Source organism: Chiloscyllium plagiosum, unplaced genomic scaffold, assembly GCF_037043375.1.
Source record: "Chiloscyllium plagiosum isolate Xiang-an unplaced genomic scaffold, Cpla_swu_hap1 HiC_scaffold_30, whole genome shotgun sequence".
NCBI lineage: Eukaryota > Metazoa > Chordata > Chondrichthyes > Orectolobiformes > Hemiscylliidae > Chiloscyllium > Chiloscyllium plagiosum.
In genome coordinates this window covers 23,952,014-23,975,641 of record NW_028270168.1, presented here as the reverse complement: position 1 = coordinate 23,975,641, position 23,628 = coordinate 23,952,014, and positions in this window count along the sequence as shown.

Genomic DNA, 23,628 nt, shown 5'->3' with positions numbered 1-23,628 from the left:
CTGGATCAAATTTCCTGTCTGCGCTTCTTTTCGCTGACATTTCCTTTCAACGCAGTACTTTCCTGATCCATATGACTCAGTGCCATACCACACGATTCATTTTCAACTTACATTTGGGAGCAGGGAAGCATCTTAAATCACTGTTCGTCATATCCAAAGAATCTTGGCAACTTTTTGCAAAAATATCACACTGTTGCTTCATGTGACAGGATCAAAAATTGGGAATCAAGGTGTGGAGTCAAAATAAGGGGGACTGGTTATAATGGATATGAGGGGTGTGCTGATTCCCTGCTCACTGGATTGCATAACCCTTGCCTCATTAATTTACCAAATCAGTTCTATGTTGCCTATGCTCCAGTCATTCATTGCCTCTAATATGCTACAAATTGGAGTCAGATGTATTGAAATTAGTCATGTAGTTGATCTGGCAATTGGGGATAGTGAAGGGAAACAGCAGTGTGTGCAAAGACACTTCGCCAGTAAACCTTCCCAGTCGAAAGAGAACAACAACAACTGACAATTGTTTAAGATCTTTGTGTTAAGAGATCACAAAGAATAAAAGAGAAATTGTTTGGCTTGGCTTCAGCACATTAGAATGAACAGCCCGTAGTTGACATTACAGTAGCATCAGTAAAATTTGAGAGTTTGCTGAATAGCCAGTGAGGGTGGAATGTGGGGAAGGGTGAAATCAGTCAAAGTTTCTGTTCCTGGACATGTACAATTCAGAAAGAGGCTAATTGGCCAATTGTTTCACTACTATTTGAAAGAATTTATCAAATTAGTCATTTTGCTTTTTTTTGTCTTAACACTGTGAGTGTTTCCTTTTCAAATGTGTCCTTTACAAGTTATTATTGAAACTGTTGTCACCACCATTTCAGGCAGCACATTCCAGATCTCAACTTGCTATGTATAAAGTTAAAAAGCATATGACACTAGGTTATACTCTAACCATAGTCTTTCTCTCCCTTACATGCGCGCACACACGCACATAAGACCATGTGGTGAACCCACACCTGCAGAACTGTGCCCACAGAGGTGCAGGTTCACACCATGGGGTGTGTGTGTGTGTGTGTGTAAGTGTGAGACTATAGTTGAACTATAACCTGGTATCGTCTGATTTTTAACTTTGTCCACCCTAGTCCAATATCGGCACTTCCACATCATGCTATGTACAAATCGCTTTCGTCATCTCTGGTTCTATTGCTGATTATCTTAATTTTTGTCCTCTAGATACCAATCCTGCTGTCAGTGAAAATAATTCAGTCTGTTAATACCCTTTGTGAATATGGTTACTTCTAATTCTATGAAAGACTACATCACCTCAAATTCTCCCCATCACGTTGCTCTAATGAAATCAGTTCTAATTTCTCTCATTTCTTCCTATAACTAAACTTGCACATTTGTACAAAGTTAAAGATCACACAACACCAGGTTATAGTCCAACAGGTTTAATTGGAAGTACACTCACTTTCGGTACTCCAAAAGCTAGTGTGCTTCCAATTAAACCTGTTGGACTATAACCTGGTGTTGTGTGATCTTTAACTTTGTACATCCCAGTCCAACACTGGCATCTCCAAATCATGCATATTTGTAGTTTCATTCTAGTGGTGTCATCTTGGTAACATCACTAGACTAGTGATCCAGACGTAAAGCTGGAGGGACAGGGGTTTAGATACATCATAGGAACTCTCATCTTAAGCATCTATTAATAAATACGGAATTGAAAATTGGTCTCATAATGGTGAGCACTAAACTATCCTCAATTGTGAAAGCGATTAGCTGAGATACTGCATTGGAGTCAGTGAAAGATAATTAAAGTTCCACCATCACAACAGCATCTTCCTCCCCATTGCATGGTCCACTGGGGTAAGTAAATCCTTGCTATTTTTCAAAGTTCATTTTCAGTGGAGACAGGGACTGTTTACCATTGGTAAACCTTAATGTCCTTCATTTCATGTTTTGCAGAATTGCACGAGCAGTTGTTTGGCACCATTTTACCTTCTCACTGCTGCAGATGCTTTTCCTTGGATCATCATCTCTTCCTTCCATATTGAAAGCCCTAAACATTGATTGTGTAGAAACCAAAAGCCAAGGATAAACACAGGACCTAACAGTGAAGGGAAAATTAAACCTGTGACTGTAGCAGGTAACCGCAAGGCAAAGAGGATGGAAAAAGGGAGGGCAGGTTGACTGATAGCAAAGTGCATTAGGAGAAGTGAAATGTGAAGAAAGGCATTGAGAGATGCTGTTAAGCAATGAAGTCAGAAGGGGTTCCGTTCCAAGTCTAAAGTGTGGAAAATGAGAGGAGTAGGGACACATTAAGGGATGGGGAGTGGGAAAGTGAGGTTAAGATTGCAGGATGACAGAAGCCAAGTTAGCTCGAATCAAAATCTTGTAGCATAAATGCAATCCATTTGTTCTGTTGTGCCCCTGCCTGTTCTTTAAAAGGGCAGTCAAATTTAGGACAACATCCCAGCTATTCCCCATTACCCTGAAAATTAGTTGCCTTCAATGACATGTCCAGTTGCCTTTTGAAGGCTCCTATAAATTCTGATTCATTGTAGATCATGCATTCCAGATGTTTATAGCCCTTTAGATGAGGACATCTCTCATGTCATGCTTTTGTCAATTATTTTAAATTACTTTACAGCCAATACACCTTGCCAGATGAAATGACTTCTCCCTACTCGCTCTATCAGAAGCTCTTAGAATTTTTAATGTTTTCATTAGATCTCCTTTTAATCTTTTCTGTTTAGACAACATGAACTCAGCATTTCTATTCTTTCCACACGAATGAAATTCCTCATTGCTAGATGGTCTTTGTAGTTAGCCTCTTCTCTAGTCTTTCCATGCCTCAACATTTTACCTATAAAGTTGTTGTCTATAATTGTCAACAATGCCCTGCAAGAGATCTGTACTTACCAGGATAATGGCTTGAGACTACAGAACTCGAAGAAAGGGACAAATTCTTGAAGACTTTCATCTTATGCTCATCAGGACAAATGCAAGAATCCCAAATACCAAGCAATTGCAACAATTTATACTACAGGAGAAAATACTGCTCATTGGTTGGCAATTTGGCTCACAATTGGCCAAGGCACTGTCATGGCGAAAGCAATGAGAAACTATAGATTTACCAAGTTCCATGGCAATGCTTTGGCCAATCAGCATCTTTGAAGGAAAATGAAAGGTGATAGTCAAAAGATGTTCCTTGGAAGGATGATGGTGAGGCAGAGGAGAGTGGAAGGAAAGGTTAGCTTCCATTTTTGGAAAAAGAGTTACTTTAAGGCTGTAGAAATTGATGCTAACTAAATGTTACAGGTTTATAGTTTTGTTTTTGTGCATCGAAATTTTATTTTCTAATGCTTGGCTTGATTTCTTTTAAATCCAAAATGTTTGTATAGTTTTTCTTTTGTATAGTAAAATTGAAATATAACTGGTCTTATTGTCTCTGTCATCTGTGAAGTAGCAAAAAGGTCTGATTTTTAAAAGTACAGAACACGAAGGGCTTTTTGACTATGCCCTTTCCCTGCTGCACTGAATTGTGCAAACATTTGATATGAGTACTCAGTTCCTTAATATGACAGACCCAGGGATCTTGAAAGTCACAGGCAATTAGTGGATCTTGTTTTTTTGCTCCACTATAGTTTTACTGTATTATTTCATTGTGATCTTCAGCTAAAGTCAAAAGATGCTACAGTGATCTGCTAAGAGTAAAACTGACATGAGTTTAACCCTTGCGTAGGCCACATCGTAATCTCTTTCTCGTTTTCGCTAATTCCTCCCACCTATCCCTAGTGTCGCTGCCATCCTAAGTAATGTTTGTGTTTCTAAAATGAGCCATGCTAATTTTCAGTAAAGATTCAATTTTAAGTATAACCATTTCCATAAATGTGACATTTCTCAGCAGTTTTCTTAAATTTGCTGCATTAGCACTCTGCCTCATGCAGCACTTGGAGATGGAAATAAGTGTGTATTTAAGAAAAAGCTTCTACTGTGTAGTTTAATGTAGAGTGTGGAACAATAAAAAGGCCATTCATTCTAGTTTTTATGTTCTGCAGGAGCTTCTTCCCCACCCCCATTAGCTAACCTTATCAGTATAATCTTACGTTGCTTTTCCCCTCATAAGTTTATCAGCTTCCCTTCAAATGAATGTATGCTGTTAACTTTACTTACTCAATTCACACAAGAAGAGGTCATTGTGCTGAATGAGATGGATTCAGAACAGCTCCACTAGCTCAAAGTTGGACATCCATGAGGCATGGTGACCAGTCATCAGCAGCAGCATGGCTGAACAGGGATTAAATGCTCAATTCCAAATTCCAGTGGGCCCCCTTCCCCCTCTTAACTTTAAAGCAGCATTTGATCACATGTAGCATTAAGGACCCTTTTTAAAATTATGCCTTGCTCAAAGGAAAGAAATAGAAATGCCAGAAATATTCAGCAGGTCTGGCAGCATTTATGGAGATGGAAATGGAGTTAATGTTTCCAATAGGTGTCAGATGGCTACATTCTCAGCTTCCTCTGAGGTTAGTGTTGGAAGCGAGGGGAATTGAAAATGAGTCCTGCCAGAACGTGCATTGGTTTTCTGGCTCTATCACACCTCTGGGCCATTTTGTGGACCCCTATTGAAAGAGACCAACTGGAATTTTCCAGTGAATCCCAGGTTCCCACATCGGCGGTTTATTGGATGTGGAGTGGATATTTGGCACCCAGTAGCAGGCTGGGAAATCAGTGCCCTGGGCAGGCCTGTTGATTCTGTCAACCTGCCTACATGTGGGAGCAGCCACAGGCCCATTTTAAAGGGACTACCCAACCCACTGGTGACCTGGCTGGTGAATCTACTCTACACTTACCATGTCAGAGGAGAACACTTCCATTTTCAAATGCCTGTCTCTTTGTCCTCCATTACAGGAAGTTCTCCAGATTGTAGAGCCTGCATGTGGACTTCAATAAGACACAGGACCTCTCCAGACCTATTACTGGGTATAGGGGATGGGAGGTTCTGTGGAAATTACAGTGAGATTCTAATTCACACCAGTGATGGGTTTAGAACCAGGAACATTCCCGACTGTTGTCCTCTGTCACTGGAGGAAGTTCCAAATGTTTCATCTGTGTGTCTCTCCATAGATGCTGCTTGACCTGCTGAGTGTTTTCAGCATTGTCTGTTTTGATTTTAGATTTCTAGTATTGGCAGCATTCTGCTTTTAGATGTACACAAGAGATACTTGTTGGATTAAAATTTCAGGAGAAAACAAAGATTTTTAAAAGAAAACCCTATGAGTCAAACAGCAAAGGAAAGCGATGGATAATATTTCAGTTTTTATAATTATTACTGTAGCAAACCAACATAATTCAAACTAATGAACAAGTAAATTTAACTTTTATGTGGTAAATATGACAAAGGTGCACCTCAAGGTTACAAGCACTCACATTACTTCCCACCATTTGCATTCACAATCTTTCAAAGTTGGCCTCCATGATATAGGATCTCCTGCTTCCCACTTAATTGTTTTGACACTTAGTTTGCCTGACTCTCATTCCAAGTGTCTGCACATGGTTAGCACTAACAAGATGCACATCTATGAACTCTCTCATTCTAGTCCGAATGGTACAGAATCCCCAGAGACTCCCTCCTCTCATCATGTTAAACAGTCTGGTAACTTGCAAGACAAAGAGAGGCAGTGGGTCTTGTTCAACTTCCTGCAGCCTGTTCAAATTTCTTTTGACTTAAACTGTCTATCTTGAAAGCATTTATAGTCATAGAGTCATACAGCATGGTAACAGACTCTTCGGTCCAACTAGTCCATGCCAACCATAATCCCAAAATAAACTAGTCCCACCTGCATGTGCTTGGCCAATATCCCTCCAACTATTTCTTATTCATGTACTTACCTAAATGTCTTTTAAAATTTGTAACTGTACCCACATCCACCACTTTCTCCAGAAGCTCATTCCACACATGAACCACTCACTGTGTAAAAATAATTTTCCTTCATGTCCCTTTTAAATCTTTCTCCCCTCACCTTAAAGATATATGCTCCCTTATCTTGAAATCTCCCAGCACAGGGAAAAGACAGTGACCAATCACCTTCTCCATGTCCCTCATAAGGATTTTATAAACCTCTATAAGGTCACCCTCAAACTTCTATGCTCCAGTGAAAAAGGTCCCAGCCTCTCCTTATAACTAGAACCCTCCATTCCGGCAGCAATCCTTGTAAATCTCTTCTGAATCCTCTTATGGATAATGTTTGCATCTTACACTGTGTCCTTTTTATACAATAGAGTCTGTCTTTTGCATGCTATTTTTCTCCTACATTCAAATTTTCAGAGGAAAATCACTTGAAGTTGCAAGTTTAATATGTCCCCATGGGTAAGAAAGTGCTTAATGCGAGGGACATTCCTGTAAATTCGATTCTGTGCAAGGAAGCATCAGCTGAATTTTCTGACATGTGCTCTTGCATCTGTTTTTAATTTCCGTAATGTGAACTTTCTGATTAATTAATGCTTTCCCAACGGTAATTCATACTGGTCTTGGGTTTTCCAGGTTAACAAGGGGTCATTGTGATAAAAATACAGCTCCGCTGAGCTGCCTTTTCACTTATAGCAAGACAAAGCGTTTCATTCTAAGGTTTTTAAAAATTGTAATTAGATGAAAAATATTCCTCCTAATTTTGAATTGAATTGCCCTGTTTTAATATTGTCACCAGAACTTCAATAATTTGTACATTAGATTTTCCTATTGTAACCTTTAAACTGTGATAAATGGCAAACAGTGCAATTACAGATTTGTCCTGCCACACGTTTTGGATTATATTCCTGATAGTCGCAGGTCTCACTGGCAACGGGTGCAATCTAAAGAGTTAATTATTGCAAATGCATCAAATTTCCCAGAATTGAAATATCTTTCGACAATACAAGCCTATTGCTCTGATTTTTGTTTTGCACAATGGTGGTAGCACACTGTAACCCACTGTAGATGATATGAAATTCAGGAGCATAGCGATGACATAATGGGTCATAATGAGTTTGCAGCATAGGCAGAAATAGCAAACAATTTCCATCTAGAGAACTGAGATAGTTGATGTTCGGAGGAGGAATAAGGATGCCACTTATTTGAAAATGAAGAACTAAATTGGGTGGAGGTGCAGAATACAGATATTTTATTTTGTTAATTCAAGGAGCATGGGCATTGCTGGCTGGAGCAGCATTTATTGAACATCCTTTGTGGCCGTTGAAAAGGTGGCGGTGAGCTGCCTTCCTGAACTGCTGCTGTCCATTTGTAATAGATAAACCAGAAATGCTGTCAGGGAGGGAATTCAAAGATATTGACCTAGCAACACTGAAGGAATGGTGATCTACTTTCCAAGTCAGGATGGTGTGTGGCTTTTGGGGGAACTTGCAGGTGGCTGAGTTTCCTTGTATCTACTGCCCTAGTCCTTCTCAATGCATGTGGTTGTGAGTTTGGAAAGTGGTGTCTGGGGAGCCTTAGTGAATTTCTGCAGTGTATCTTGGAGCTGGTACACATTACTGCTACTGAGCATTGGTGGTAGAGTGAGTGGATAGTAGATCAAGCAGGGTGCTTTGTCCTGGATGGTGTCACGCTTCATGACTGTTGTTGGAACTGTTGTTGTTCAAACTGGGAAGTGGAGAGTACTCCATCACTCTCATGACCCATGCCTTTTAGATGGTGTGAATATAAGGGCATAATGGAAAATGGGAAATAATGTACAGGGTGGAGTGGAGGAAATGTGTAGGATATAACCAACAGCAGAGGCAGTTGGCCTGAATGGGCTTTTTGTGTACTGAGAGTCTGCAATATTGTGTTTGGAAAAAATTAAAAACTATAGGTTTAAGGTGAGAGGGGAAAGATTTAAAAAACATCTGAAAGGTAACTTTTTCACACACAGGGTGGTGCATGTATGGAATTAGCTGCCAGAGGAAATGGTGGAGGCTGGTACAATGACAACATTTAAAAGGCATCTAGTTGGGCATATGAATAGGAAGAATTTCAAAGGATATGGGCCAAATGCTGGCAAATGGGACATAGTCAGATTGGGATATCTTGTCAGCATAGACAGGTTTGACTGGACTGTCTGTTTCTATGCTCTGTAACTCTATGACTTATTAGAAGCTAGACATAAAAAAACTAGCTCATTTATTCTGGGAAAATGAAACTACTAAAAAGTATATTTCTTATTTGAAGAGTGACAATTTCCTCTGTAGAAGAGGATTTGGACAATGTAAAGACCATGAAATTCAGCCTCACAAATCTTGGGTGATAATATGAAAAGGCTTAAAACCCTCTTCTTTGGCTAACCTTTTGCAAATTTCTCCTTGTGGCTCAGGATCAAAGTTAATAAATACTCTTCTTTTTTGTTGTTTTTTAAAGGGACGGTATAATGCAAGTTGTTTTCATTATTTAAGAGTTTCCCTTTGCATCGTCTATAGAAAGCACAGAAAAAGTCAAGGGCTTTCTGGCTTCTCATGCACAACATTTGCCTGAGTTAGACTTCTCCATGGAGAGAGTAAGTAGTTGTATGAAGAGGTGGCCTTGCTGGCAAAAGATAGAGGTGAAGTAAAGCTTAAAGTGCTTTTGGAAAGGGCTTGTGAATTACAAGTGGTTGCTTCCTGCTTCGATTAAGTACACTGATACTCAGTCATGAGCCTTGAAATCTAACCACAATATGCTGTGGATTCTCGGCCTGTTTCCCAGAATGGAAAAGGGGTTTTCCTGCATTTACAATGGGTTCATTTCTAGAAATTTCTCTCGCGGCAGTAACCAAATGATAGCATGTTGGTATGTGATCCCCAAAATAGTGACTAGCTTTAAAACAAACCCCTTAATCTTTTGATTGCTTTGGGTTTATTGGCATTTATAGAATCATACAGCACAGAAAGAAATCATTCAACCCATTGGGCCTCTGTTACTTCTTTAAAAGGTTGTATCCAATTCCTATAAACCTGCAAATGTTTCCTTTCCAAATGTATTCACGATTGAGGTGGCACGGTGGCTCAGTGGTTAGCATTGCTGCCTCACAGTGCCAGGGACCTGGTTTAATCCACCCTTGGTTGACTGTCTGTGTGGAGTTTGCATGTTCTTCCCCTGTCTGTGTGACTTTGCTCTGGTTTCCTTCCACAGATCAAAGACGTGCAGGTTAGGAGGATTGGCCATGCTAAATTGCCCTGTAGTTTCCAGTGATTAGGTTAGCTGGATTAATCATAGTTTAAAAACCTCACTCAGGATTATTGGGATTGGATGGGATGCTCTTCGGAGGGTCAGGGCAGACTCAATGGGCCGAATGGCTTCTTTCTGCAGTATAGAGATTCTGTGATGCCTTTTTGAAGGTTATCACTGCATTTGTCTCCGTTTGCCACTTGTTTAGTACATTTCAGAACAAGGATGAGTATAACATTAGAATAAGGGTGAGGCCGCTTTGGGATGATAGCAGAGATGTTTCTTCACATAACGTTGGGTGGAGACACTGGCATAGTGGTGATATCACTGGATTGGTCATCTAGGCGCCCAAGCTAGTGATGTGAGATTGTGAGATTTTTGCTCATCCAGGATATCAAGAAACCATGGCAGGTAAATGAAGTTCAGATCTAGATCGGCCATTATCCAACTAAATGTTCCAGGCCTGAGGGCCTTCAATTGTCTCCTCAAGTTCTTATAGGAAAGAACCACTTGATTTGATATCTGAAAACAATTCTTCTCCTGCTTTTAGTTCATTTGTCTTAAAAACTCTGGTGAAGTTAATCTCTATAAGGTAATAATAAAGCCAGGCTGCTTAAGTGTCATTGCAGGATTGGAAAAGTGGAAAAGGCAGGGGGTCTGTATCTTTTACTGTTATTTCTTTTTACAGTTGTGCATTTGTCTCTATTTAAGAATTTTAACTGCTATACGTTTCTATTATATGAAATGAGTGAAACTGAAGCTCAAGAACCATATTGTTGTGAAGTTGTGCTAACGAGAAGTAAACATCAAAAACTGATGTTTACATCGTCTGGAATGTAGTGAAGCAGGAGTGTTATCAATCATTTGATATGTAAGCTAGTAAGGAGTTAACAGGACAGTTGAAGAAAAGAGTGATCAAAGAGTTAGATTGAAAGGAGAGTCTCAGAGGAGGAACGGGAGGTTAAAGTCATCATAGTCTGACTGAACCATAGGGTGACTCTCTCATTAGAGAGAAAGAGAGAGAGAGAGAAAGAGAGCGAGAGAGAGAAAGAGAGAGGCCCGGCTGCTGGTGGTTTAACCTCTGATTCACCCAGCCTCAGGGAAGGGGAGAGGTTGAGAAGCAGAGTCCTTTACAGTATTCTCAGACAGTGTTAGAATTGAATCCATGCTGTTGGCATTGCTCTGTACTACAAATCAGCCACCCAGCAAATTGAGCTAGCAGAGAAAGAATTTGCATTTATATGGAACCTTTCTTGAGCTCAGGACATCTTCATGTACTTTTGTGTTCACTTTTTTAGTGCATGGAAATGAGGCAGCCAGTTAACAGACGGCAAGCTCTTACAAAGAGCAAATGCGATAATGTTCAAACCAACTGTTTTAAAGATGTGGGTTGCGAAGATCGGAAGTCAATTTAGTCTCACCTGAAAATGGCACTTCAGATATTGCAGTGCTCCCTCGGTATTGGCTCAGGGACGTTACTCCTGAATTATATGTTCACTTCAAAGCATTAGGGCGCAGTGAGGTCAAAGAGAGTGCCTTTGAGTCTACTTCCTCTGGTGCTCAAGAGGCAGGCACTATTTGGGAATGGATGAAGACTTCAGAGGGAAAGAAAATAATACACTTTTTCAGATGCAAGACTAGACATTTATGCCATTGTTCAGGTATTGAAAACGAAGGGCAATTGGACAGCAGAATTTTAGCATACTTGGTTGTTCCTTCCCCTGTGGACTCTAGATTATGATTTGGAGATGCCAGTGTTGGACTAGGTGTACAAAGTTAAAAACCACACAACACCAGGTTATAGTCCAACAGGTTTTATTGGGAGCACTAGCTTTCGGAGCGACGGTCCTTCATCAGGTGGTTGTGGAATACACAATTGCAAGACATAGAATTTACAGCAAAAGTTTACAGTGTGATGTAACTGAAATTATACATCGAAAAATACCTTGATTGTCTATTGAGTCTTTCATCTGTTCGAATACCATGATAGTTTCACTTCTTTCATGTGTAAATCACAAACTTTTTAAAAAATAAGTTGCATTCTCAGGTTAACTTTAACAATTGGTATTAGCTAGACAATACGTTGAAGGTGTTAGCCCCCTGTGTTCTCTGTCTGTGCCATAATGTTTAAACTGATTCTAATCTAAAAAGTGAGATAACAGAGTCTGACATGAACTCATGCAGTTTTTGAGCAAAGTACAATGTAACTCTGCAAGTACAAATTCACCCCACAAACGTTCATGTATATGTGTGCATGTGGGTCTTTGTGTGTGTGTGTCTGGATTGGGGGGTTGTGAGTGTGAGAGAGAGTGTATATGTATGTGTATGTGAGTGTAGAGTCTGTGAGGGGGTGCATGTGTGAATATGGGAGTGTGTGTGTCTGTAGGAGTGTGTGTGTGTGTCTGAGGTGGGGGGAGTTGGGAGTGTCTGTGAGAGAGAGTGTATAAGGGTGTGCATGGGTGGAGTGGTCTAAGTCTCTGAGAGTATGCAGGTGTGAGTGTAAGAGTGTGTGTGTCTGTAAGGGTGTGTGTGACTGTCTGTGTGCGTGTCTATGTATATGTGAGTCCTGGTGTGTGTGTGTGTAGCAGTGTATGTGCGTGTGTATAGTGCAATGGTGGTCACCTGTAATGTGACATGAACACAAAGTCCCGGTTGAGGCCTTCCCATGGGTACAGAACTTAGATATCAGCCTCTGCTCGGCCACTTTTTGATGTTGCCTGTCCCGAAGTCCACCTTGGAGGATGGTCACCTGAAGGTCCGAGGTCGAATGTCCTGGACCACTGAAGTATTCCCCAACTGGGAGGTAACACTCCTGTCTGTTGATTGTTGTGCGGTGCCTATTCATCCATTGCCATTGCTCGGTTTCCCCAATGTACTATGCCTCAGGGCATCCTTGCCTGCAACATATAAGATAGACAACGCTGGCTGAGTCACATGAGTACCTGCCACGTACATGGTGGGAGGTGATCCCGTGTGTAATGGTGGTATCCATGCCCACATGTCAGGAAATATATAAATGCCAGATTCAACAGCCGTACCAACAAGGTAGAGCAAAATATCACCCGTTCACAATGCAAAGCCATCCAGGCTCTTGAAACCAATCACAACATTGTCATCAAATCAGCAGATAAAGGAGGAACCATTGTCATTCAGAATAGAACAGATTACTGCAAGGAAGTGTACCGACAACTGAACAACCAGGAACACCACAGGCAACTACCAGCTGATCCAATCAAAGAACACACCAGTCAATTAAACGCATTGATCAGGACTTTGCATCCTGTCCTTCAGAGTTCCCTATGCACCCTCATCCCAAGTACTTCCCGTGTAGACGATGTCAAATGCCTTCCGAAAGTATACAAAGCCAACACACCAGGAAGTTCCATCGTATCAGGCAATGGAACCCTGTGTGAGAATCTCTCCAGCTATGTTGACAGCATCTTGAAACCTATTGTACAGGGGATCCCCAGCTTCTGTTGCGACACTACGGATTTCTTACAGAAACTCAGCACCCATGGACCAGTCGAACCGGGAACATTCCTCGTCACAATTGACTTTTCAGCACTCTACACAAGCATCCCCCACAATGACAGCATCGCGGCAACAGTCTCAGTACTCAACACCAACAACTACAAATCTCCAAACACCGTCCTACAACTCATCTGCTTTATCCTCGATCACAATGTCTTCACCTTTGACAACCAGTTCTTCATCCAGACACATGGAACAGCCATGGGGACCAAATTTGCACCCCAATATGCCAACTACCTTTACGCACAGGTTCGAACAAGACTTCTTCTCTACACAGGGCCTCCAACCAACATTATACACCAGGTACATTGACGACATTTTCTTCCTCTGGACCCATGGCGAGGAGTCACTGATGAAACTACACAGTGATATCAACAAATTTCATCCCACCATCAAACTCACCATGGACTACTCTTGACTATCTGTCTCATTCTTGGACACATGCATCTCCATCAAGGATGGACACCTCAGCACCACCCTCTACCGCAAACCCATAGACAACCTCACAATGCTACACTTCTCCAGCTTCCACCCAAAACATATTAAAACGGCCATCCCCTATGGACAAGCCCTACGCATACACCGGATCTGCTCAGATGAGGAGGAACGTGACAGGCACCTGGAAGTACTCAGGGATGCCCTCACAACAACGGGGTACGACACTCAACTCATGATGTGCCACAGCAAGGAACTGTAATGACCTCCTCAGGAGACAGACACGTGCTGCAACCGACAGGGTACCCTTCGTTGTTCAGTACTTCCCAGGTGCTGAAAAACGATGCAATGTTCTTCGTGATCTGCAACACATTATCAATGAGGATGAGCACCTCACCAAGACCTTCCCCACACCTCCACTGCTTGCCTTTAAACAACCACCAAACCTCAAACAGATCATTGTTTGTAGCAAGCTGCCTGGCTTTCAGGACAACTCCATGCAACCCTGTCACAGTAGGCGCTGCAAGATGTGTCAGAGTGTGGACATGGATACCACCATTACGCCTCCCACCTTGTACATGGCAGGTACTCATGTGACTCAGCCAACGTTGTCTATCTTATATGTTGCAGGCAAGGATGCCCGGAGGCATGGTACATTGGGGAAACCGAGCAAAGGCTACAGCAACGGATGAATGGGCACCGCACAACAATCAACAGACAGGAGTGTTCCCTCCCAGTTGGAGAACACTTTGGCGGTCCAGGACATTTGACCTCGAACCTTCACGTGACCATCCTCCAAGGTGGACTTCGGGACAGGCAGCAGTGAAAAGTGGTCGAGTAGAGGCTGATAGCTAAGTTCTGTACCTACAGGGAGACCTTCACTGGGACCTTGTGTTCATGTCACACTACAGGTGACCACCATTGCACTAGACACACACACACACAAAGACACTCCTAAACACACACACACACGGACTCACATATACACAGACACGCGTACAGACAGTCACACACACCCTTACAGACACACACACTCCCACACTCACACCTGCATCCTCTCAGAGACTTAGACCACTCTACACTCATGCACATCCTTATACACTCTCTCTCACAGACACTCACAACCCTTCACCGCAGACATACACACACGCACACACACACTCCTACAGACACACACACTCCCACATTCACACATGCACCCTCTCACAGACTTAAGACACTCTACACTCTCATACACACATATATACACTCTCTCTCACACTCACAACCCCCCAATCCAGACACACACACACACACACAAAGACCCACATGCGCACATATACATAAACGTTTGTGGGGTGAATTTGTACTTGCAGAGTTATATTGTACTTTGCTCAAAAACTGCATGAGTTCATGTAAGACTCTGTTATCTCACTTTTTAGATTAGAATCAGTTTAGACATTATGGCACAGACAGAGAACACAGGGGGCTAACACCTTCAACACATTGTCTGGCTAACACCAATTGTTACAGTTGACCTGAGAATACAACTTTTTAAAAAAGTGTTTGTGACTTACTCATGAAAGAAGTGAAACTATCATGGTATTCGAACAGATGAAAGACTCAACAAGCAATCAAAGTATTTTTCAATGTATAATTTCAGTTACATCACACTGTAAACTTTTGCTATAAATTCTGTGTCTTGCAGTTGTGTACTCCACTATCACCTGATGAAGGAGCGTCGCTCCGAAAGCTAGTGTGCTTCCAATTAAACCTGTTGGACTATAACCTGGTGTTGTGTGATTTTTGACTCTAGATTATACTGCCTACTGTCTCACTCCCCACCAGGACTCCTGCTGTCTTTCCCCAGCTCTCAGTCTGTCTGTCCACAGCTGCAAGATTTCATGGCTAATGAAGATGAGAAACAGAGCTGCAATCTTTCCAGATATGACCCTAAATCCACAGACTGTGGATCTAGAGTCACACCTGGAAAGATTGCAGACTGTGGATCTGGAGTCAGAAATAAGTGATCTCTGAAATGAGTTAACAAACCTCTCTGTTGTATCAAAACTGCAAAGAAAATCAAAGGCATGAATAAAAGTTTCAGCGGCAGATGAATTGAGTGAAGAATTTTCTTCGGCAATGTTATAGAGGAGTACATAAATGGTCTTAGTGACATTGTGAAACAGTGAGAAGGTTGCAATATCATTGTGCTAGTAATCCAGTTCTAGGAAAAATGGGTTCAAATGGCAGCTGGTGGGATTTAAATTTAAATTCAATTAGTAAGTCTGAAATTGAAAGCTAGTTTCAATAATGGTGACCCTGAAGCCATTACAATTATCGTTAACATTCATTTGGTTTGCTAATGTGCTTTAAGGAAGAAAAAATATCATCCTACGTGGTTTGTCCTACATGTGTCCTCATATCCACAACAATGTGGTTCACTCTTATCCACCAAGCTCAAAGCCAAATAGAGGTGGGCACCAAATGCAGGCCTTGCCATTGATCCCTTGAGAGAATAGAAAAAATCTTGGGGTACAATATTATATCACAGTTACAAACAAGATTAGCTGTTCTCAGGGAGGCAGTTGGCAAGGAATAGGGTTTGGAGTCAGGACCATACACAATGCCTTCAGTCTCCCTCGCATTTTGTTGGAGAAAACATTTGCTCCTGCAGTGCTGGATAGGATTAGTTGTTTGATAATTTAACTGTGGAAGAGTTGAGAGAGGTAGTGGTCAAATCAAGCTAGATGTCAACAGGCTACATGTGAAAACTAACCCTGTGCCTTTTAGACAAGGAGCTGTGTATAGAGGAGAAATGGGAGGGGACCAATGATAGATTTTTGAGGAAGCACGGAAGTAACAATATGGGAGCATAAAGCGAAATCATTGCAAGTTATTCTTTGACAATGATCAGCGAGATAAAAATGGGATCACATATCTCACTTGACTGGACATCATTGGAGAGATATTGTATTTGGATGGTCTGAACAACCAGACCAAAGTCCACAGACGTGGACGAGTTGGACTGAAGAGTCTGTTTCTGTATTGTACATCTCGATGACTCTATGACAGGTTGAGAACAGAAAATGATTCTGACATGAAGTTTCAGGAAAGATGAGGGTGGGTTTATGAGATGACAACACGTTTCATGCAAATTTGGAGAGGAAATTGATGTTTGAAATGTGGTGGAATTTGCAGAGACAGCAAGGTCTAGCATTGGTTATTTCCTTGATGATGACAAGCTCCTATTCCAGTATTCCAGAGGAATTCTGTACCAGTTAAGGAAAACTAGGAAATAAGCTGTTTTTAATATTTTATCACAATAAACATAATCTATCAATACACCCATAAAATAACTTGACCGTTGACAATATTGCGATGCAATAGAGAAGCTGTATGTCCAAACATTGTGTTAAAATAATTGTTCTTATCAAATATTAATTTAGATTCTAAGTTTCTTGCACCTTTGTTGTCTCCTGACCTCATGTTCAGGCTGGAGGTGGCAATCCTTCACTGCTTAATGATCCAGAAGTGACAAAATCTTTCTTTCACATTGCTCAGGTTCCTATTTACAAAGGCATCCTGCTTTGACCTGGTTTATTTATTCCTGTCCATTTTTTTTAAAGAACACAAAGATTGTATAGCACTTGTACAGCATCTTTGAAGAACTAGCAAGCTATATATTTTTAATGGACCTCCACTCATCTCTGCCACTGTGAAGGTAGCTTTAAAATCAAGCCTAGATTTTTGCAATGCGAGTGTTACTGACTGAGCTAAGTATTCCAGGGTCTGAATTAATTCTGTTCCTGTTCTGCTTCTAGTGACTGCTGATTTCATCAATTGCATCTTTTACTTCTGCTGCTTCACATGACCTTAAATTACCAAATAGATCATTTGTATTTTTTTCTTGTGTATAGAGCCGACCTTGTTTGTTTCAATTAACTTATTTTGTTGAGCTGGATGCAAATATCTGAGTCCAACTGTCCTGGTTAAGCTTGTTTTCGAAGCAGCTATGCAGTTGACATGGGAAGTCCTTTTGGAGCCTTCCAATTCAGATCAGCTCACACAAGATTTGAGTTTCACTCTGTGCGGAGCATTACACCAGGGAAAGCTGTATTTGATATCCAAAGTGCAAGGGAGATGGAACTAACACAATGCCTGAGGTCATTGTTTCCCACACCTTAGTCATTATGTTGCATTGCCATCAATACCTGATTCTCTGCCTTGTCAGCTACAGGATGAGTAGTCTGTGTTTTGGTTTGAATGTGCAGAACTGCAATGAGATGAAGTGAAGTCAGCCAGGAAAGCAGCTGGCATACCTTGGTGCTGGAACCATTGCCCTCGAGAGGTCACTGTAATCAGCGAACTGGACTAGTTCTCATCTACCTTGTCTCTGTGGGCTTTGTCTGCATCATTGATCTTACCCACTTTTCTCAGCAGTTACTCACCCACTGAGATCCTAATCATTTCCAACTGCTCACTTTGGTTATCTTAAACCAAAAGTTAGGTAAATGGGAAAGGAAGAAATAGTGCTTGTTCAAAAATTAATTTGTTATTCTGGAAGAAGTAAGGTTCTGTCTTCATCTTTTCAAGAAGAAAACCAAATTCTCAGGTAGATACTGTTAAAAATAAAGCTAGAGTGAGAAACAGCGTTAAAATACTTCAGCTTTTCTTTCACATGGGTGCACAGTGTCTTAGTAGTCACCACTGCTGCCTCACAGCATCAGGGAGCTGGGTTCAATTCCAGTCTCGGGTGCCTGTCTGTGTGGAGTTTGTGCATTCTCACCATGTCTGCGTGGGTTTTCTCTGGGTGCTCCAGTTTCCTCCTACAGTCTAAGGAAGTGCAGGTTAGGTGAATTGGCCATGCTGAATTACCCATAGTATTGAGGAATGTGTAGGCTAGATGCATTAGTCAGGGGTAAATGTAGAGTAGTAGGGTAGGAGAATGGGTCTGGGTGGGTTGCTGTTCGGAGGGTTGATGTGGACCTGTTGGGCCAAATGGCCTGTTTCTACACGGTAGGAATTCTAAAAAGAAAACTGAGGAATTGGGGTGTGTTAACTCCAGTATTTGTTCAGTTTGAAGTTCTGTATTTCCAGTTTACACTCTATTACATGTTGCATTTCAATTGTTAGCCCTTTCTTTCAATGAATCATTTCTAGCTGTGTCAAGTTCTCATCTGTACAACACTTTTTTATTTATTCAGTTATAGGAATTGGGCATCACGAGCTGGTTAGCACTTATTGTCTGTCCTGAGATGCCCTTGAGAAGGTGGTAGTGAGCTGCCTTCTTGAACTGCTGCAGTCCATGTATTCTAGGTCGTCCCACAATGTTCTTAGGGAGAGGATTTCAGGATTTTGGCCCAGCAATAGACAACAGATAGATAATATTAGAATAATTTGTTGTGTTCATTTACCATATATTTCATTAAGCAAGGAGAAATTTAAACTCCACTCTTGAGGTTGTTTATGGAAGTTGAAAATCTGCTTGAAAAGTCTTTTATTTACCAGGTTGGTAAATGTTTGTGCTGAATTTATGAAGAGGGATGTTCTCCAGACAGAGCAATTTGTTAGTATTAGTCTCATTCTGTGTCTGAAAGAATTAACAAAATCTAAACCTTATGTTTGTTAAGTAGATTTATCTCACGTGCTCAGAGCTCTGTATGTTGCTTTGGTTTACTTGGTCTGTTATGATAACAGCTGCAGACTTGAGGTCAGGCATCGGTGGTCGGGTAACTTTGAAGATAGAGTTCAGTCTGTCTAGTTACGCAAGAGACTCCAATGCAACTCCAACTCATGTCACACCAATTAATATGTCAGTTTAATTCTACAGCATAGAAATATGAAGTTCTAACTTGTGGCAAATGAGTCACTGTGGAATGAGGCTGATGTTTGATTGAGTCAAAAGCTGTGTGATGTATGATCATTCTGAAAACAGAATAGTCAGATCAAAACAGAAAAGTACTGATATTTAGAATGTATTTTATCCACTCTCGATAGTGTTTCATGTGCTTTACAACAAATTTCAATTTCAGCTGTGGTATTAATACGGAATGTGACTGCCAGACAGAAACCCTACAGTTGGCTATATTGCACACTCGAATTTTAAAATAACACTTTATTCACTTTCTTTTTGTTAATACCTTCACCCAATCTATCTATACTGACCACGTTAAAACTCATTTTATATTTTAACAAATTAATAAAATTCCATCTTCAGCTCTGTGCTTGAAAGGCAAGAACTTTTGAAAGCTGATTGGAGGCAGATGTTCACAGGTAAAGGGACGGCTAGAAAATGGGAAGTCTTCAGAAATGAGATAACAAGAATCCAGAGAAAGTATATTCCTGTCAGGGTGAAAGGGAAGGCTGGTAGGTATAGGGAATGCTGGATGACTAAAGAAATTGAGCGTTTGGTTAAGAAAAAGAAGGAAGCATATAAGGTACAGACAGGATAGATCGAGTGAATCCTTAGAAGAGTATAAAGTAAGTAGGAGTATACTTAAGAGAGAAATCAGAAGGGCAAAAAGGGGTCATGAGATAGCTTTGGCAAATAGAATTAAGGAGAATCCAAAGGGTTTTGACAAATATATTAGGGACAAAAGGGTAACTAGGGAGAGAATAGGGCTCCTCAAAGATCAGCAAGGCAGCCTTTATGTGGAGCTGCATGAAATGAGGGAGATACTAAATGAGTATTTTGCATCAGTATTTACTGTGGAAAAGGTTATGGAAGATATAGACTGTAGGAAAATAGATGGTGACATCTTGCAAAATGTCCATACTACAGTGGAGGAAGTGCTGGATTTCTTGAAACGGTTAAAGGTGGATAAATCCCCAGGACCTGATCAGGTGTACCCTAGAACTCTGTGGGAAGCTAGAGAAGTGATTGCTGGCCCTCTTGCTGAGATATTTATATCATTGATAGTCACTGGTGAGGTGCCGGAAGAGTGGAGATTGGCTAACGTGGTGCCACTGTTTAAGAAGGGTGGTAAGGACAAGCCAGGGAACTATAGACCAGTGAGCCTGACGTCAGTGGTGGGCAAGTTGTTGGAGGGAATCCTGAGGAACACGATGTACATGTATTTGGAGAGGCAAGGACTGATTAGGGATAGTCAACATGGCTTTGTGTGTGGGAAATCATGTCTCACAAACTTGATTGAGTTTTTTGAAGAAGTAACAAAGAGGATTGATGAGGGCAGAGCAGTAGATGTGATCTATATGGACTTCAGTAAGGCGTTTGACGAGGTTCCCCATGGGAGATTGATTAGCCAGGTTAGATCTCATGGAATACAGGGAGAACTAGCCATTTGGATACAGAATTGGCTCAAAGGTAGAAGACCTTAGGTGGTGGAGGGTTGTTTTCAGACTGGAGGCCTGTGACCAGTGGAGTGCCCCAAGGATCGGCGCTGGGTCCACTACTTTTTGTCATTTACATAAATTATTTTGATGTGAGCATAAGAGGTATAGTTAGTAAGTTTGCAGATGACACCAAAATTGGAGGTGTAGTGGGCAGCAAAGAGGGTTACCTCAGATTACAATAGGATCTATTTAGATTAGATTACTTACAGTGTGGAAACAGGCCCTTCGGCCCAACAAGTCCACATCGACCCTCTGAAGAGCAACCCACCCAGACCCATTTCCCTACATCTACCCCTTCACCTAACACTACAGGCAATTTACCATGGCCAATTCATCTAACCTGCACATCTTTGGACTGTGGGAGGAAACCGGAGCACCCGGAGGAAACCCACGCAGACACGGGGAGAATGTGCAAACTCCACACAGGCAATTCCTGCCTGAGGTGGGAATTGAGCCCTGGTCACTGGCGCTGTGAGACAGCAGTGCTAACCACTGTGCCACCGTGCTGCCCACATATCTTGACCAGATGGGTCAATGGGCTGAGAAATGGCAGATGGAGTTTAATTCAGATAAATGTGAGGTGCTACATTTTGGGGAAGCAAATCTTAGCAGGACTTATATACTTAATGGTAAAATCCCAGGGAGTGTTGCTGAACAAAGAGACCTTGGAGTGCAGGTTCATAGCTCCTTGAAAGTGGAGTTGCAGGTAGATAGAATAGTGAAGAAGGTGTTTGGTATGCTTTCCTTTATTGGTCAGAGTATTGAGTACAGGAGTTGGGAGGTCATGTTGTGGCTGTACAGGACATTGGTTAGGCCACTGTTGGAATATTGCATGCAATTCTGGTCTCCTTCCTATCGGAAAGATATTGTGAAACTTGAAAGCGTTCAGAAAAGATTTACAAGGATGTTGCCAGAGTTGGAGGATTTGAGCTATAGGGAGAGGCTGAACAGGCTGGGGCTGTTTTTCCTCGAGCATCAGAGACTGAGGGGTGACCTTATAGAGGTTTACAAAATTATGAGGGGCATGGATAGGATAAATAGGCAAAATCTTTTCTCTGGGTCGGGGAGTCTAGAACTAGAGGGCATAGCTTTAGAGTGAGAGGGGAAAGATATAAAAGAGACCTAAGGGGCAACTTTTTCATGCAGAGGGTGGCACGTGTATGGAATGAGCTGCCAGAGGATGTGGTGGAGGCTAGTACAATTGCAACATTAAAGAGACATTTGGATGGGTATATGAATAGGAAGGGTTTGGAAGGATATGGGCCGTGTGCTGGCAGGTGGGACTAGATTGGGTAGGGATATCTGGTCAACATGGACGGGTTAGACCGAAGGGTCTGTTTCCATGCTGTACATCTCTATGACTCTATGAGTGCAGATGCTGGAAAGTCAGAGATGATAAAAGGTGGAGCTGGAGAAAGCACAGCAGGTCAAGCAGCATCGGAAGAGCAGGGGTGTTCACGTATCAGGTACAACCCTTCATAAGGGTTCTCAATCTTAATCAAATTCAATGTACAACTTATTTTATTCAGAGTTTACCTGTTAGTTACATAAATTCAGAAGCATGTTTTGTTTCTCAGTAGTTAGTGAACCTTCCATTCTGAACCTGCCACATGCTTGCCCCAACCACCCCTTCCCAGGATCTTCTGCCGTCTGCCCTAATTGTGTGGCAGAGTCTGTAGACACTGCTTTGGACAGTACAGCCACCTTTGGACTCACCCGGAGAATGGAAGAGAGTTATTCTCATCTGCGAGCAACCACAATGATGATGATCGAATGTCAAGGTAACAGATGTGTTCCATAGATGTGCAACAGTTAGGTTAGCTGGATGGCACCAGCTGGAAAATGCACATATGAGCATTGGCATCAAGATTTTAGGTCATGTGATCAGTTCTGTGTGTAATTGTGATTCCACAGCAATACTGGATGCCTCAGCTGATATGGTCAGTTGGATAAGGAATCAGATAGTGAGCATCCATGGGATCAGATCTCAGCATGACTCAGTAGGAGTTTTTTTTTCTATAAAGCAGAATTGGTTTCTGGAATTGTCCCATTTCAGTCAAAATCACCAATAATAGTTACTTTAATATTCATTATGGAAAGCGAATGCTGTGATGTTCCATTGCAGTCTAGTGAAGGAACAGTTATCCTTGTGGTTTCCAGCTTACGCACATGTAACCCATGTGTGTGAAGGATTACCTCCTCAGGAGAATTGGGACTCCAATAAAGATAAGTGAGCCCCTTTCTAACCTACTGAAAGACAATGGGACTGCGCTTTCCCATATTTTGGCAACGTGTCAATTTCAGGGAGTTTCATGGAGGGTTTCACACCATGAGCTCCGGTAACCTTTCTGATACAATTTTCCACAGCTCACCTCAATAAATAGCTCTCGGACTGACCATAGTCCCTGTTAATTGGACTAAGGACTATGTCTCTCAGCTTATTGGATGTGGCCATTTGTTGAAACACATGCAGTTCATTTGTGGTGTAAGTTGCCCACACAAGCTGTTAGTGTGACGTTGATGTATCATGATGCTGTACACCCATTGACAGATCTCTCCCGCAAACATGACAAGTTGCCAGGCTTTCTAAAAGGCAAGATTGAGCTGATGTGAGCCTTTAAGTTCTGAATAGAGTGGCAATGTTCTAAAGGGCATTACAACAATGCTGTGAACATCCAAGCCAGCAGCAAGTGACAGAGCGTCGAGAAGGTAAGCTGCAAGTTCTAATCCAATGCATGAAATGGGCTCCAGTCCTTGCATGCAAAGTGGCCTGGTAAGAGCATTACATTGTAAGGGATTGCTGAGCTCCAAAGTGTAATTGCATTGAACTATGTTATGAATTAGTCTGAGATGTGTTCTAATGGTGTGATGAAACTGGTGCTTTACTGAAGCAAACCTCCATGGGCAGAGGGTGGAGGCAGTCACTGCCCTTAGATGGTGGGAAATGCTGACTGGGTTGAATGCCCAAGGAAGGCACCGACAGGCTTCAGCCTGGTACCAATCTGACTTTCAAGTCAAAAATTAGCACTGTTGAAAGTGTGTTGCTGGAAAAGCACAGCAAGTCAGGCAGCATCCGAGGAGCAGGAAAATGAAGGGCTCATTCCTGATGAAGGGCTCTGGCCTGAAACGTCAATTTTCCTGCTTCTTGG